The following is a 6,784-nucleotide window of genomic DNA, read 5'->3' as shown; positions in this document are numbered from 1 at the left end:
TGTTAAAACCCCATAATTTGAATTTCTATGTCAGATATGTTGTTGATGCAACTATATCTTACCACACTGTAGGATGAACCCATCAACCCAGAACATAATGAATTACTAACCAGTTAAAGAGTCATTTATATTTAAAAAAGCAAAACTGGTGACAATTAAAAAATTAGAACTAATTGAAGACATTGAGAGTGACAACCTAATACCAGAGTATCCCTTTCTCTCAAACTGGAATTTTTACAGCTGAATATGCCTGCACAGTAAGACATTCATGAAGCAGAGCTTGTGTGATCGCCATATTTTTAGAACACTGATTCAGAAACTTGCTAATTTTAGTTCATGAATACAAAAATTTAGTTATCGTTAGTTATTTTTAATGCCTTTAGTATCTCAATTAGTAGGCTATAAATATGTAGTTCTAAGTTGTAAGGATCTATGAAATTATGAGTCACCCACTCAAAATAACCCACAGATGTACTTCTGGACCTCTTAGCAGCTCCGTAAGGATTCTACCTTAGGAACCACTAAGCTGGCGTGTCCTCAATATCAGGGGGAAGTCAGAGGCCTTGCTTGCAGTTAGTAGACTGACTTATTACCAGTCTTTTAAAAGACTTGACCCCCAGGGAATGAGCTACAGAATTATGTAAGACTCCTCTCCCACAAGAATGACAATTGTCCTTTAAAGTACCAAGATGTTTAAGAACGTTTTTAATGAAAATTATTGAGAAGCTGTGTTCCAATCATTTCATTGCCTTTTAACTAGAGCATACTCATACCAATTAAGTGGTCTTTGTCATCATTATTAATATCAGTTGTTGCAAAACGCTGTAATAAAATGATACCCATAGGGTTTTCATAGAGTGGGGTACTTGCATCTCAATTACATAATCATAATCTGCTCCTTGAATTCAGCAGTTTTAATAGCTTTTTTCCCAGTCCTCTTTCTCGCTGTCAGCTCGTCAATTATCACCTACTTCTGAGTTCTCCTTGCCCAGCCTTCTAAATTGCTGCTTCTGATCTGAATAAAAAGCTATTACGTTTTAAAATCGGGTATAAGTATGTTTAGATTCTGTGTGAGTAAAAAATTTTAAATTCTGAGTCTCCGATGAATATGGTACAGGAGATCAAGCGCTTAGACTTTGAGGTATTATTTGGTTTCACAAAAAAGGCCTCGTTTGCTTAAATACTTGACCAGTTTTACATTATTGTTATTGGCTTTAATAATAACAGTACTTTTTGGGTAATGTTCTTCAGTTTGTAAACATTTTGACCCATCTTTGCTCAAAGGGTTCTTCCCAAAATGCTATTAAATGGGCAGAGCCAATAGGCATCCTTCATTCATTCATTCGTTCACCCGGTTAACTACTAGTACCCATGGATGGTTCCTGTGCGAAGCCCTGAGAAAATGAGGACCTTGTTAGGTTTCATAATGCAGAGAAAGCAAATGCCCAGTAAATAAGCAATCTAGGTCCAGTTTAGAGCCCTCCGCTCAGTGACCTTTCCCACATAGTATTGTCTCAAGATGGTTGCATCTTCTGAGTGTGCATTTAATCATCCCTATCCACGTTTTGAACTGGGTACTTCTACATATGCAGCAACTAAGGCACACACAAGCTTGGTGCTTCGGGCACTTAAACACTCAGAGCCAACACGGCTAGTCCGGCAGGCTGTTGGTGGATGCGGTACTCGCCCAGGATCTGATCATGCACAGTACTTGTCTCTTACATACGACATTTACAACATCGATGGTATTTTTAGCTGAAAACCCCAACTAGAAAGAAGCATCCCTTCCCTGTCACTCTTCTTGTAGTCAGGGGAAGCCTTTTATCTAGAAGGGTGGGTGGGTGGCTTCTTCCTAATGTGCAAAACCCAAAGGCCTTTGTGACCTTTTCATCTCATCTCCTTTAGAATGTGGATGGTCTGAATCTGTCTCGCCTGCTGGGAGTCCCCAGACAGATATTTTTAGAAGGTCTTAGATTTCCAAGCATTGTCAACTTTCTCCTGGAAATGATTTTCCTTTGAAGGGTTATATGCCTGGGTCCTTACCCAAATGCAACTGTGACAAAGCTTGGCAATGCATAAGTGTCTTCAGTATGCCCCCTCGTCTAATGACAGAGGTCCGCCGAGGCTCTGGTTAGAAAGAATAAGAAAAAAAAATCAATGTATAGAATGGTTGACTAGGAACTGCTCTTTTAGAAGAGTAGTTCTTATCCTTGGCCTCAGGGTAGAATCACTTTGGGAACTTAAGTTTCAGTCCTCCAGGAGTTAATTTAACTGCTCCCTACCTGCACGGAGATGGTGAGGAGGGTCCAGGCAGACATAGACTCTACCTGAGAAAATGTGACACTAGGAGGTATTATTGTTTTCCCTAACTAAGCTACAGAGCAGTGACAGAATTTGTTTATGGTCTTTTTGTAGGTAGCAGAAGACAATCTAACCCCATGGGGTTTGTAATCAGATGGGGCAGTATGCCACACTGTTCACCCTGGCCCAGCTCCATGGCCCAGGTCTTCAGCCTGCCCGCCATGCCTGCCACCCTGGCCCTGGAGTTCCGCATCACCCTGCCTGTGCTGGCGTCAGCAGCACGCCCTGGCAGGACCTGACAGTGCACAACTGGATGTCAGAGGGGTGTGCTCAGCTGAAGGAGCCTTCCTGAAGCTCCGGCTACCCCTGCTCTCTTGGACTTGGTTCCGCTGCGAGTTCACCCCGCACGACCACGAGGAGGCTCTGTCCCTGCGGCACTGGAGACCACCCACGCACTGTAGTGGGCGTCCGTGCGCCGTGGAGATTACATGCATGTGATGCCCAGTGCTGGAGGGTGTGGTGGGCCACCAGACCCACCTCCAGCAGGCCATGGACTGGTTCCGGTTCCGCATGAAGCCCCCATATTCGTGGTCACCAGCCCCGGCATGGAGTGGCGCTGGGAGAATATGGACACCTCCTAGGGCAGTGTGGTCTTGCTGGCAACAGGCTGGAGGGGACACCAGAGGAGGACTTTGCTGCTCACCCAGCGCAACCCCGCAGTCACCACCCAACTTCACCTTGCCTGACTCCCCATTCCTGAAATTCTTTAAGGCCAAGGCAGCTTTCCTGCCTGAGTGGGTGGGCATTAATGCAGACTTGTCTTCACTCCAGCCATTGGCCAGGCATTGAGAAATAGATTTTCTAGAATAGCCTGGTCAATCTAGAGCCAGCAGTACCTGTCTCCAGAGGTCTAGAAGCTTCTGGAGAAGTTTGTGATGGTTCTGGGCAGGTGGGCACCCATTTCCAGAGTGATTCCAGTTGGCCCAATTTGGAGCAGGGGGAGGAGGGCTTTCTGGAACTGCCAGAACATTCTAGAACCAACAGAATATCTTTTCCTGATAACTGGCATTGTCTGTAAAAGCTTGACCATTCTGGACGCCACAGTACCCATCTGCTCTTCCCAGTCCATATCCAGATTGCATCTAGATGACTGTCTTTTTGGTACAGGGAGCCCATTCTTCCATTCTGACCATCCTGCTCTTTTCCAGAAGAGCTGTTACTCCTCTGGGTCCTCAGAAAACTGAAGGGCATTGTGGTTGCTTTAAAGTAAGCACTCACCAACTGTCCTCTGTGTGATTCTAGGGGGGCATTTGCTCTGGAGAAGGCCATGTCTGATACCTGTGAAGAACCCTACAGGGCTCTTCCACAGGAAATGGGGCTTCTTAAATTCCAGATAACAATGGTGAAGAATCTAACGACTAATCAGGAGCTTGGCCAGAAGGACTGAGAGGTGGAAGACAAGCTAATCTAGCTGGGCAGCTTCTTGCCCTTTTTGTCCAGAAAACCTGGAGTAGTTGGTGATAAAGTCGAACTCTGTTCAACTGTTCAGTCCTGAGAAAGCTTTAAGACTTTTTATTTCTCAAAGCCTGCAGTTTAAAAAACATGGTAGCTGTAGCTTCTGGAACAGAACTTTCCAGATCTCTAGGGACTTTTTTTTTTTTTTTTTTTTAATAGCTCAGAAATGGCCAAAGCCAGGAACTACAGATGTCGGCACCAAGTTTAGGTCGCCTCTCGTGGTTGAGGAAGTTTCCTCCTCCGATGTGGAGCTGCTGGGGGGGGGGGCGGTGGCTAAGAATCTATTTTCTGGAAGTCAGCAGGCATGAACGTGCCCTCTGGGCTTCTGGAAAGCCATTGAGTCCATGCTCCCTGAATTCACAGAACTATCGCATCTGGCTCTGGGAGCCTGGGGTGAAATAACTGGAAAGAATGCAGATCCTGGGTCCAGCTGCAGACCAGGCAGAATCTGGCCAAGAAGGGCATGTTTCTTGACTCAGATTTCAGGATTTCCTTTGCTGCTTTTTGGAGGGCAAAGGAAGATACTTCTTTAATCCAGTCAACTCTGACCGCATCTCCTGCCCACTTATCCAAGAACTCAACTCTCTAGTCTTCTCAGGGAGTTTCAGGGCATCATTCCCAACTCAGCTGCCACAGGTAGGGCAGTAGGAGGTATAAATTAAAAGTAAAAAAAACCCAAAAAACAAAAACAACTACGTTTTCTGGAAAAAAAAAAATGCAAGCTTTTGAATTAGCTAGTGAAGGTGAGAGATAAGAGATAAGTGATTACAGCCTGAACATACTCTATGAAAGTTGGCACTGGGTGAGTTCTGACAGACTGTAGCACTTCTGTGTCCTCGAGTGGGGAATGGAGAAGGGGCATTTCCCAAGTAGGGAGGTAACTCAGCCATATGGTCTGCTGACAAACATAGTGACTAGATCAAACTACATGGGTGAGAATAATGATCAAGCTAGAAATTTAACATTAACAATACTGCAATACAGGGCCAGCAGGTGGTTTGGTAGTTAAAAGTACTGGCCTTCCATGGTTGACCACAGTTCTAGAATCAGTTCTGGTAGCTTGCAAATCATGCCAGCTGCATGTGTGTGCATGCCCAAAATCCTGTGAAGAAAATGGACAAGAAGGGATTGCAGTGTGGCCATCACCTGGGGGTGATTTCTTGCTTTTAGTCTTTTTGTCTCTCACTGTCTTGCACATTCTATGTCAAAAACAAAAAACAAAATAAAAAACAAAACCACTAATAAATAAAGAAAACAGCAGCATTCAAAATCTATTTTAAAAAATCGGTACTAGCTGGAGGATTTTTTAGGGCTGTGAAGCTACTTCATATGACATCACATGATACACATCATTATAGATTTGTCCAACCAATAGAATGTGTAGAAGACCAAGCGTGAACTGTAATGAAAATGATGGATTTGGGGTGATGATGGGTGAACATAGAATTCATCACTGCAACAAATGTACCCACTGGTGCTGGGTGGTGGAAGAGGGAGGCTGTGTGCGTGTGGGAGTAGGGATTGTGTGAGAACTCTCTGTACCTTCTGGCTTGATTTTGCTGTGAACCTAAAACTGCTCTGGAAATAAAGTCTGTTATTAAAAACAATACTGCAAAACATTAAGCTCTGTAAATAAAGTCAGTCCCCAAAGGCCACATGTTGTAGAATGGGGTTTTTGTGGAATACCCCAAATAGGCAAATCTATAGAGGCAACTTGCGGATGAGTGGTTGCCAGGAAGGTAGGGGGATGGGAAATGACTGCATAATGGCTACAGTGTTTTCTTTGGGGGTAATGAGGCTGCTCTGGAGCTACACAGTAGTTCTAGTGATTGCACAACATTGTAAATGACTAAAAACCTCTGCACGGTACACCTACAAAGATAAAAATAGTGAATTTTATGTTACATGAATTTTTCCTCAAAAAATGTAAATACATTACAGTGCAAGAGAAGGAAACATTTGAAAATTCAAGGAAAACCATGCCTTTAAAAATGATTTACTATAGGGGCCAGCAGATGGCATAGTGATTACGTTACTGGACGCCCATGTGACTGACCATGGTTAGAGTCCTGGACCCGGTGGCTTGACACTCCTGTTGGTCACGTTTGAGTGCATGCCCAAGATCCTGGGAGAAGGGATTGTGGTATGGCAAATCCCGTCCTAGGTAGCGATGTCTCGCTTTCTCTCTCGCTGCCTCTGTCTCTCTTTCTCTGTGAGCACATGCACCCTAAGGTAAAAGCCTCAAAAAAGAAAAAAGAAAGATTTATTGTAAGAACTATTAAAAAAGAAAGCTTTTTTTTGGGACCAGCAGTTAGTGTAATGGCTATGTTGCTGGACTTGCATGTAGTCGACTGCGATTCGCGTCCTGGACCTGGTGGCTTAAACTCAAGCTGGGTGTGTGTGCGTGCGTGCCCAAGATCCTGAGAGGAGAATGGAGGAGAAGGGATTGCGGCATGACCATCCCCCCTGGGGGGTGATTTCTCGCTTTCTGTCTCTCTGTCTCTCCAGCAAGTGCACATGGCCTTATAGCAAAAATATCTCAAAAAAAAAATAATAAATAGAAGAAAGAAAGAAAGAAAGAAAGAAAGAAAGAAAGAAAGAAAGAAAGAAAGAAAGAAAGAAAGAAAGAAAGAGAAAGAAAGCCACACTGGTTACATGTGTATGTGTGCCCAAAATTCCAGAAGGAGAATGGAGGAGAAAGTATTGCAGCATGGCCATCCTCCCTTGGGGATGATTTCTCACTTTCCCTTTCACTGACTCTCTGTCTTTCTCCAGTGAACACAAGTATCCTATGGCGAACACTTAAAATAATAATAATTAAAAAAATCATTCAGTAAAATGACACAATCACTCTGGAAAACAGTTTGGCAGTTCCTTATAAAACTATATATGTATTGCCATCAGGTCTGGCAATTGCACTCTTGACATTTATCCTGCAGAAATAAAACTGTTTGCACAAAACCTGTAC

At 43.8% G+C, this 6,784-nt stretch overlaps 1 pseudogene; it reads left to right on the top strand.

The window, feature by feature from the left end:
- Nucleotides 1-1,102: 1,102 nt before the first annotated feature.
- Nucleotides 1,103-3,150, top strand: LOC114006819 (galactoside 2-alpha-L-fucosyltransferase 1-like; annotated as a pseudogene).
- The last annotated feature ends 3,634 nt before the right edge of the window (nucleotides 3,151-6,784 follow it).

The sequence above is a fragment of the Tupaia chinensis genome, unplaced genomic scaffold (assembly GCF_000334495.1).
Source record: "Tupaia chinensis unplaced genomic scaffold, TupChi_1.0 Scaffold000088_1, whole genome shotgun sequence".
Lineage (NCBI taxonomy): Eukaryota > Metazoa > Chordata > Mammalia > Scandentia > Tupaiidae > Tupaia > Tupaia belangeri.
This window is presented reverse-complemented; position numbering and strand designations above follow the sequence as displayed.